The following is a 10,064-nucleotide window of genomic DNA, read 5'->3' as shown; positions in this document are numbered from 1 at the left end:
GTTTGTTCCAGTAATTTTTTCCTTGAATTTAGCGTGCGATGTGTTTAATTTAAGAAAAGAGCTAAACAGAGAATTAAAGAAACTTTTGTTCACAATTCATGCATTTTAGCAATTTGCAATTAGAAAAAACTTCCTTAAAATATTAATAATATCATAGACTACAAGTAACTCTTTGCTAATTTCAAGTAAAAAGCTTTCTGGAATCATTTTTTAAAACTGCAGAATATTAGCGACTGTTGGCTCATTGGAAGTGTAAAGTTTTCTGAAACCATTTGTGAGAACTGCAGAATATTAGCAATTGTGCCCTTGATTTGAAGTACAAAGGTTTCAATTGAAGTATAAAGGTTTCTAGAATCATTCTAGGACTATAACATAAAGTCAAACACTCTTTCGCTTGAATCTAGACCATGCAATATATATATTAATAAAGGGTTTTCGAAAAACAAAAATTTTTTGCTTATTTCATGGGCAAAGGTTTTTAGAATCCTGTGGATTGTAGATGATAAGCATTGTTTATTCATAAATTTAGCATTTATTAATATCAAGTATGTAATTTATAAAATAAATGCTTTCAATGGTTATCTGTATATTCTGAAATTAAAAAGAAATGAAAAAAAACTTACTTAGCTTTTTTTCAGTTGTATTAACATACAACTAAAATAAATATATACATATTTTATTTTCCATTTTATTTTTATCAATATAGCTTATTTATATACGTACTTATAGCTGAAACGTTTGTTATAAATTTATTCACGTTTTTAAACTTAAAATTTTTACATTACATTTTCACATTTATGTACTTCTACGTTTTTTTATGTTATTAAATTATAATATATCTTTGCAAATAAGTATCAAATTGTTTAAAAAATGTTTATTACTAATAGAAGTGGTGACTTAATTAATCAATTAAGCGAAACTTTAAACTAAATGATTACATTTTTATATACATTTTATTATATTTATCTTTATAAAAAATTGAATAACATTAGAAATCAATATTTCTCTTTCCGCGTTTGCTAATTCGTTCTCTTTTCCACACGTTTTGTCCTTTTTCTGTTTTAAAGTTTATATTTGAGTTGTATGTATATATATATATGTTCAAAAACCGTCTTCAGAAGCAACAAAATATCTTAAACTTACAAAGGCAGGATTATTCATGATTAGTCCATGTTAAAAATGATCAGTTGAATAAAAGTGAACCGCTCCAAAAGAAATTTAATGTAAATATGTTAATGTCAATAAAAATGGTCAACAGATTCTATGTTCGTCAATATTTTATAAAAAGAATTAAAACTACACGGCAAATTTTTAAGCCTTCATAGGTTTCAAATTGTTTATCATATAAGCTTCTACATCCTGTTGAAATGGTGAAATTTCAATCTAAACTTATTTTTACTAAAAAGTTATTTCCTTAACAATTATTTTTTTAACTCACTTTCCTAACCGTACATTTTCGTAATAGCTCATTAGCTCCGCAATGCTCCTTCTAAATTTTTTTCCTTGTTTGCTGCTCCTAAATAGTTTTATGTATAATTTTGTATAATATGAATAAAAGAAAATTTAATATTGTATAAGGTTGTTCTTAAAAGCTAATATTTTCACTTGTTGAAAGGAAAAGTACTGTTTTACAAACCATTGGTTTAAATGCTTATTTTTTAAATGTTATAAAAAATAAGCTTATTTAATAAATGCTTATTTTTCAACTTGTTTTAAATTAAATTCTAAATTTTTTTAAAGAATTTCTTTGGTTTTGTAAGACAATTTTTGTGTTTTTAAATTTAAACTAAATTTTTTTAGTGTATGTTATTAGATAAACCTAACAAACAATATGATTTAAAAAAAGGAAATATTGTAAACTTACCCACGCCAATCCCATAATTAATTCCATTTCATCCAGAACCATTTATGTGTGGCGTAACCATTTTGTCACTTAAAATTGTATCTAAATGAGATTAAAAATTAAAATGAAATAAATAAAAATAAGAAAAATATTCTAATATTACTTCTACAAACACTTTTCACAAAAAATCTAATTACTTTGTAGTTTCTTAAAACAATTTATAATATTGAAAACGCAACCACTTTCAACTTGACATATTTACTTTCCGTTTTGAACTGAACCTTCGTTGTGGTAGATGAACTTTTGAACTTTTTGTTTTCTGTTTTTTTTATGCAAGTTCTTTCTTGAATCTTTTTATCATTTTCTTATTTTAAGAAAGTATTTAGATTTTAATTAACTTTTCTGTAAATTTTTTCTTGAATCGTGAAATGCTTTCTAGAGTCAAGAAAGTACTGTTTTATTCATGTAAACTTTTTCTTAAATTATGTGCTGATATTTCTAAGAATAATTCAGGGAGAGAACTTTTTTGTTCAAAAAATTTCTGAATTGAATAGATCTGTATAAAGCATTATTTTATGATTGCAGATTATATGATTCAAAAAAATTAATTTTGATTTTAGAAAAATTTATTTCGATTTAAGAAAATTACAATTTCTTGGTTTATGAGTCAAAGCATGATTCAAGAAAATTGAAATTTTCATAAACCTAGAGAAAAATGCTTAATAGATCTTTTTTTCGCTCTATGCAGAGTACTGATATGTTACTGATACCGCTTTCGTTCCTTACTCGGTACTTTAAGCATAAAATTAGCAAATTTTAAAATATGTACTTATTTTTTCTACTTGTAGGCGTCTTATAATATCAACCTGAAAAAATTTATACGATTTACAATTTAGAATATATTTAAACTGGTTGAATATAACGATAATGCAGAGGACCAGGAAGAAACTTTTGAGGAAAATATTGTATACATCGATAATTTAAACGCAATATCAATGCGTGATGTAATTGCAGAAAGCATGTCACTAACCGCAATCGTCAAAATTAAAAGTATTTCTATAGGTATATTTGTTTATTCGTTTAAAAAATTTTTAAAATCAAAAGATTTAACACCAGCATTTGTACGTTAGTTATATAAAAAATTCCCTTAATCAAAAGAGTTAAAAACTATAAAGATCCCGATTTTTTTAAATTAAAGATTAAAATTTAAAAAAAAATGTAGCTAAGCTTTTGTTTTTTGACAAATGAAACTTTCATTGACAATAATTTTAATTAAAAATTTTACACTGGATTAGAAGTTTGATATATGTACATAAATGGTTTTCTTTTACAGTAATATACAGAAAACGATTTTCGTAATTACGCAACGAACTACTTTTTAGAGTGGCGCTTGTGAGTAATAGGTTTTAATTAAGGATAGGGAAATAAAAGAAGTAATTCGTTGTGTAATTATGAAAATCAAAGAAGAATTTTTAAATTCAATTATTGTTGATAAAAATAAATTTTTTGAAGAAAAATTTAACATAAGCAAGATGGCAGGTTTATGGTTTTAAAATTTTTTTTAAACACTAAATTTTACTTTACAAAACTTGAAAAAGTTTTAAAAAGTGAGAGAATTCTGACATCTTCATTTTCCTCATTCTTTCTCACAAACTATTACACTAGACGCTTTGCATGCTTAAACCAAAGTGTATGTATTTAAAAAGTAGTTCGACTCTCCGTTTTCATATACTAATGAAATTACCCACCAATATCTGTAAACAAAAAAATTCCTAAACCATTTCGTACAGCTGAAGTGTATATCGAAGAGCTCACAGAACACGACGTGCATGCAAGTGTAAAATAAACCAAAGCATAACAGAGCCGCTGGATTTACGAAATACTGGGTGAAATGTTTAAAAGTGGTGGTATTTTTTTAGAAGAAGAATTACATAGACTTTTAAAGAAGATTTGGAAAGAAGAACGTATGCCTGATGAATGGCATAAAGGTATAATTTTACCCTTATATAAAAAAGGAGCAAACTAGATTGCCAAATTTATAGAGGAAATACACCATTATGCGTAGTTTAAAAAATATTCACTTTTATATTGAACATGAGACTATACCCAAGAAGTATAATGCATATACCCAAGAAGTTATTGGTGATTACCATGCTGATTTCAAGCCTGAAAAATAGACAACTGACCATCAGAGAATTAATTGAAAAAAGCACAGCATATAATTACAAATTTCATTATTTGTTTATTGATTTCAGGCAGGCCTTCTACTCTATACAAAGTGATAAATTACCATGTAAGGGCCCCTGGCGAGGATTACACGTGAAGATTGAAGATTATGGCAATGAGTAAAACAAATGGATTTAATACTCCAGGTGGTAAGTCTATAAAGGAATTGATGAATCCACTCTCTTCGGAGACATGCCCTACCGATTCTGGGGAAAGCAATTTATTGCACGAATCTAATATAAACATGAGCACAACAACTGAAGCGGTGCTAAATCAAGAAAATCTAGTTTTTCTTCAATAAAATAAACTGAGCAAAAATGAACAAATGTTATATAACCAGTGGCATAACGCTGTTACTAAAACAAAAAATTGAACTAATCTAGCAACTAAAAAATAACAACTTGGCAACACGATCAGCAACTCCTAGATGAGTTTCGTCAAAAGGCAAAAAGCCAATAACCAATAAAATTTAGAATATTGTACTGGTGAGGAACAATTAGCTAAAGATACAGAGTGGGTAAGGGTGAAAAGAAGAGCTAAAAAGAGAAAAATAGAGGATACCCCTTCCCTACCAACTCTAAATATCAGAAAAACCAGAAACCAAGAAGAGGAAGAAAAAAAATTAACCAAAAAAACACCAAAACAAAATACTCCACCGCCAATCATAGTGCATGAATTTAAGTTATACGACATCTTCTATGAAGCATTAACCAAAAGAATTCCAGGAAAAAATCTACAAGTCAAATTTATTAATAAAAAAAATGCAAGTATCACACATATCAAAACCTACACCATACTCCAAAAAAAATAGTGGCTTTCCTAAAGGAAAACATATACAACATAATATCAGTAGATAACAAAAAGTCATGGAAAGATAAGCGACCATTAAATATGTGTATGCCCACATTTGATTATAGTGAAAATATTTAAAAGATCTATAAGATAACAAATATAATGGCGAGTAAAGTAGAGATCTTACCACCACGAAGTAGTACAATTATTCCTCAATGCAAGAACGGCCAAAGTTTTAGGCACACACAAAGGTACTGTTCTAAAGAAGTGCGTTAAATGAACTGGTAAGCACTCAACAAAAGATTGTACTAAGACCAAAGAACAAAAGTCCAAATGTGTAAATTGTGGTTTTTAATGTTGCTAAACAGCTACAAAAATTTAAAAACGAAAAGAACAAAAAAGTAAAACAAAAAACCGCAAATAGTGCAAGAGCACAACATATAAATAATAAAATAACTGATAAGGCTAATAATAATAAAATAAAGTTGGGGCAAACCAATGGTTTGTATTGTAGCACTTTTCCCTTCAACAATTGAAAATACTGCTTTGAAAAGCAATCTATGTATACCTATACGCAACTATTTCTAGGATTGCATATTTTTAAGATGAATGATTTATGCAACCTTTGAAATAAAACAAAAATTAATTTAAAGAGGAGTTGACATAATGCTCGATTTTAAGGGTTAATTGGGTGAATTAAGAAAAATAATTAAAAGCTGGTAAAATTTCAGGCTCCCACAACCTGCGGTCTAGAAAAAGAACGAGATAAAAAATTTTGAAAAAACGAATTTTCTATAACGTAAAATTTTAACGGCCATTTTGTTTTTTTAAAGTTCAGGTATAGTATGCCGTGAAAGAAGAAGCAAGCCACTGCCTTTCTGCGTTTGCAAAATTTGAAAAATGCATATGGTTCTACTACAATAAGTAGTTGAAGAATAGAATTTTTAGAGTTTTAGGGGGGTATAACTTTTAAAGAGGGGGGGGGGAGATATGTACATATAAAATTTCATGTTTCTATCTTCAAGGGTGTAGAAGTTTTGTAAATAGACACACGGACAGACGGACGGACATAGTGAAACTAATAAGCACTTTTTTTCAAAAATTTTTTGGAAAAGTGCTAAAAACACAGAACAAACTGAGCTATGCTTGAGTTATTGCATCAAAACCTGTTCAACCAAGCCTGAAAGGAAGTCTAAGTATTAATCAAACTCTTCAGCTTATTCTTAAAAAAAGTATCTAAACTGGAAGACTCATGGAAGATGATAGATGAACGAGTTAAAAAGCTTGAGAATGACACCAGAAAAGCTATTCAAAAAACTAAATAATATTAATAATGGCTAATATATTAAAGATAATGACTTCGAATACAAACGGTTTGCTCAACCGCAAATGTGAAATACAGGCATTCTTTCTAATTAGGCAAATTAAATAATCTTTTGTCAAATGTATATGAATGTTATCCCTCAATCCAGAAAATGCAGTATAAGGAGGAAGTGCGGTAATAATAAAAACAAATATCTCGTGTAGGATCGGAACTAGTGGCATACAGTCAAAAGTGGTACGTGTAGAAACTAAAAACTACAAAATTCACCTACTGATACAAGGTGCCAACCAGCCGAGAGGATCGAATTGTTCGCCTTGTCCATTTCTGTGAATCATTTTCTAGTAGGGAAATTTTATACGAAAATTGGTCGTTTGCTGGATCCCATTGCATGCCTAATGTTCTGACTGTTTCAGCTTCTTCAATTTTTAAAGGCCAATTGATTTCTCGATGTTCTTGTGGAAGGGCTTCTAGTAGCTCAGCTGCATTTGATGACCACTTGCACAATGAGAATCCGACCGAAGCTATCATGTCCAATAATTGTTTTTCCAATGCCTTTTGTTGATGCAATAGGATAGTTTATCTTTTCATCTATCGCCAACTCTTTTAATACTTGTGTTGCTAGAAACAGTGCTGATTTTGTACCAAATGTTACTGCAGTTAATTTGTAGTCTTGAATTGATTGACTCGAAGAAGCTCCCCAGACTATTCTTTGATAATCGGCATGTTGTGGTGCAATTCGGATTTGCCTATAAATCTTCTGCAAATCTGTTGTAAATGCAATTTTATATTTTCGAAAACGTAATAGAAGAGTAGATAAATCATCCTGTATGACTGGGCCCTTTAATGTTTTGTCATTTAATGGTGAACCATTCGAAGTAGGCCGGGATGTATCAAAAACCACTCGTAATTTTGAGCTACTTTCATTTATGACGCTGTGATGTGGCAAATAATTTGAAATGATTTGTTGATTAGGTTAGAAATATTTGTATTGGATGCCTCTACTTTTTTCTTTTTCCTAATTCCCACTTCCTGAATTTCCGGAAAGCGAGATAAGGCGCTATAACTTCTTCCTACTATCCCTCTGCTCTTCTCATTACAGGTGAAGACCTAAAAGGACATGACTTTAGTGATGGGTAAAATTTGCATTTGGAACGTTTAATCGAAACTTGAAAACGTACCAATTACCATTACAATGTGGCTAATTCGGTATCAATATCGTTGTTCTCCAGCAACACACCTTTTATTCTCCAGCAACCCATCAGCACATCACTGTTTTGTCATCTTTCAACAAGGATGCCACAGCCGGGAAAATGTTCCGTCATAACGTCACAGTTCATTTTTCTCTTTTCCTAAAAAGAAAACAACAAAAAAAACCACGAAGAAACACTACTTGATATAAAAGAAAATATTTTTGCTACTTATCTAAGCTTGCTATAATCCAGTGTAATCCACTCAGCGGGTTTTTGTTCTTCACCTAAAATTGAATATATTGGATTTAGCATGTAATTTTATTTACAATAAAATACTTACATGAATTTGCAATGTCTTCCAGTTATGCATCTACCAGTCCAATTGAGGTCTTCAAGTGCCGGTCCAGTACTTTTCGGTTGCTCTTCATCCTCCACCGTTTTTTCCTTCAATTTCTGCATTTCTTTTCTGGGCTCCAGCTACATTAAATCTCCGTTTTTTTGTAAAATTATATTCTTGTTTCTTTAAAAACTTACATATGTTCACATCAAAATGTAAATACAACTGGTGGGTCACAGTTTGCAGCGATCATTTCTGCACAAACATTATATTTCAGTGCTGCCAACTGTCACCTATGGTCATAGACGAGTTTAGGTAGAGTTATAGTCAGCTATTAATAGAAGTGTAATGCAGTAAGAAAATAAATAGAAGTATTGCTAAACAAAGATCATTCTTTGGATTATATAATTTCAACCTTTATATATAACATTTGAATAAATTTGTATTGTGAAATTTTTTGAAAAAGAAAAAAATTGAAGAAAAAGAAAATATAATACATATATAAAGATATTTATTTAGTAAATTTTTTTTAAAGAAAAAAGAGTACATAATTTTGTTGGATTTGGTGCTTTCTAAAATAAACTTATAATTATAAAGAAAAAAAAACTTATTTTTTATTTAAATTGTTAAAAGTGTTAGCAATTATTCGCGAACATCCACCAAAACACAAAATCAAAAAAGGAAGATATGAACAATTTTTAAGTAATGCAAATCACACCAGAATCATTGGGGATCGAGACTTATTACAACTAAAGGCAGACAATTACTTGAAGCAGTACAATCCTATAAATGTGAAATTTTATCAACGGAAATTATATGCATATTGAAGACAATGTAGAATTAACATCAGACCAATTTACCTGTTATACTAATGTTCGGTGAACATATTATGAGCAGTGTCCAGTGAGAACCCCCACTAATATTCTCAAATTTGGACGACTGAGCAAAGTCAGATCAGCTCTCTCGTTCCCGCCCACCCCGTAGTGTCCCGGCACCCACATTAAGGTAAAATTGTTGTGCCTGGGCAGGGCGCCAAGGATGTCAATGCATTCTTTCAGCAGCCTTGATCCCACTACATCAGACAAGAGGGCCCCGAGAACAGCCTTACTGTCCGACATAATAAAAATCCTGCTCCTTTTTGTGTTCCTTCTGATACATTCTTGAGCACACAACTCTATGGCATATGTCTCAGCCTGAAATATCGATGAACAGTGTCGATGGGCAACGAGTGAGAGCAGCCCGCGCCGTCGCCTGCTCAGCCTTCTGCCACCATATGACAGAAGAATAAGTTACAATTGGTCGAACAATTGTAGTGTAGGTCCAGTAGACCATTTTAGGTTTAAGACCCCACGTTTTCCCATACAGCCTAGTCGAAGCCCATAGAGCCCGGGTGGCCCTAACTATGACTTGACCTCTTTGGAAGGCTCAATGTTTGTGCCCCACAGGAGCAACGGGCGCACACTAAATTTCCGTCGCCTAGTAAATGCTACAATGACTACCTTTCCCGGGTTAATGCCAAGGCCCTCTATCTGCGTCCAGTCCCGTATGATGTTTAGAGCACCCTTCATTCGATCAGCCACGACTTCGTCGTGCTAGCCCCTAACAAAAACGACCAGATCATCAGCGTAGCCCTGTACATTATACCCGCTATGAGTCAGCTTGTACAGCAACCCGTCCACCGCAATGCACCAGAGCAAGGGAGATAGGACCCCCCCCCCCCCCCCCCTGAGGGCAACCACGCATGGCGGCCCGCACTGTAATCTTGGCGCCTCCCACCATGGCGGTAATATTTCGGGAGCCCAGCATGCCCCCGATCCATCTCGGGATGTGTGCCTCAATTCCCTTGCCTGCAGCCGCCCTCATTATTGATCTAAAAGAGGTATTGTCGTAGGGCCCCTCAACATGCAGGAAGGACACAAAAGCTATCTGCTTGGCCTCCAGCGTCCTCTCTATTTCTTGGGTGGGATTGTCCTGCACAATCTCGGTTGACATTCCCGCCCGATAGGCGAACTGCTTTCCATTCAAAGGTGAGGTTCTGTCGATTGTGGCCCTCACGTGCACATCTAGCATCTTCTCCATCGACTTCAAGAGAAACGATGTCAAACTTATTGACCGGTAAGACTTCGGATGAGTGTCAGGGCGATTGGCCATCGGTATGAATACCACGCTCACCCTGCTCCAACTCTGTGGAATGTACCCATAGCAATAGCTGGCCCCGAATATCTATGTTAGGAGCGGAACCAAATCCTCCATGCTCTCTTGCAACATAGCGCGGTAGATTCCACCTCCACCAGGGGACTTGTAGGGCTCGAAGGACTCCACCTCCTGATCCTCTGCCGGTCAAAGATCCTT

At 32.6% G+C, this 10,064-nt stretch overlaps 1 long non-coding RNA gene across 3 annotated transcripts; it reads right to left on the bottom strand.

The window, feature by feature from the left end:
- Nucleotides 1-762: 762 nt before the first annotated feature.
- Nucleotides 763-7,902, bottom strand: LOC129616679 (uncharacterized). 3 transcript variants are annotated; one of them, XR_008697581.1, is made up of 5 exons: nucleotides 7,716-7,902; nucleotides 7,364-7,659; nucleotides 6,453-7,292; nucleotides 1,865-1,945; nucleotides 763-1,516 (listed from the first exon to the last, which is right to left on the bottom strand). It is a non-coding gene; the product is annotated as an uncharacterized LOC129616679 (long non-coding RNA). The 3 variants fall into 3 exon arrangements; XR_008697579.1 differs by having other exon boundaries at nucleotides 763-1,945; XR_008697580.1 differs by having other exon boundaries at nucleotides 763-1,945; nucleotides 6,457-7,292.
- Between the last annotated feature and the right edge of the window lie 2,162 nt (nucleotides 7,903-10,064).

Source organism: Condylostylus longicornis, unplaced genomic scaffold (assembly GCF_029603195.1).
Source record: "Condylostylus longicornis isolate FDR11 unplaced genomic scaffold, ASM2960319v2 ptg000281l, whole genome shotgun sequence".
Lineage (NCBI taxonomy): Eukaryota > Metazoa > Arthropoda > Insecta > Diptera > Dolichopodidae > Condylostylus > Condylostylus longicornis.
Note: the sequence above shows the minus strand (reverse complement) of the source record. Positions and strands in the feature narration are given on the sequence as shown.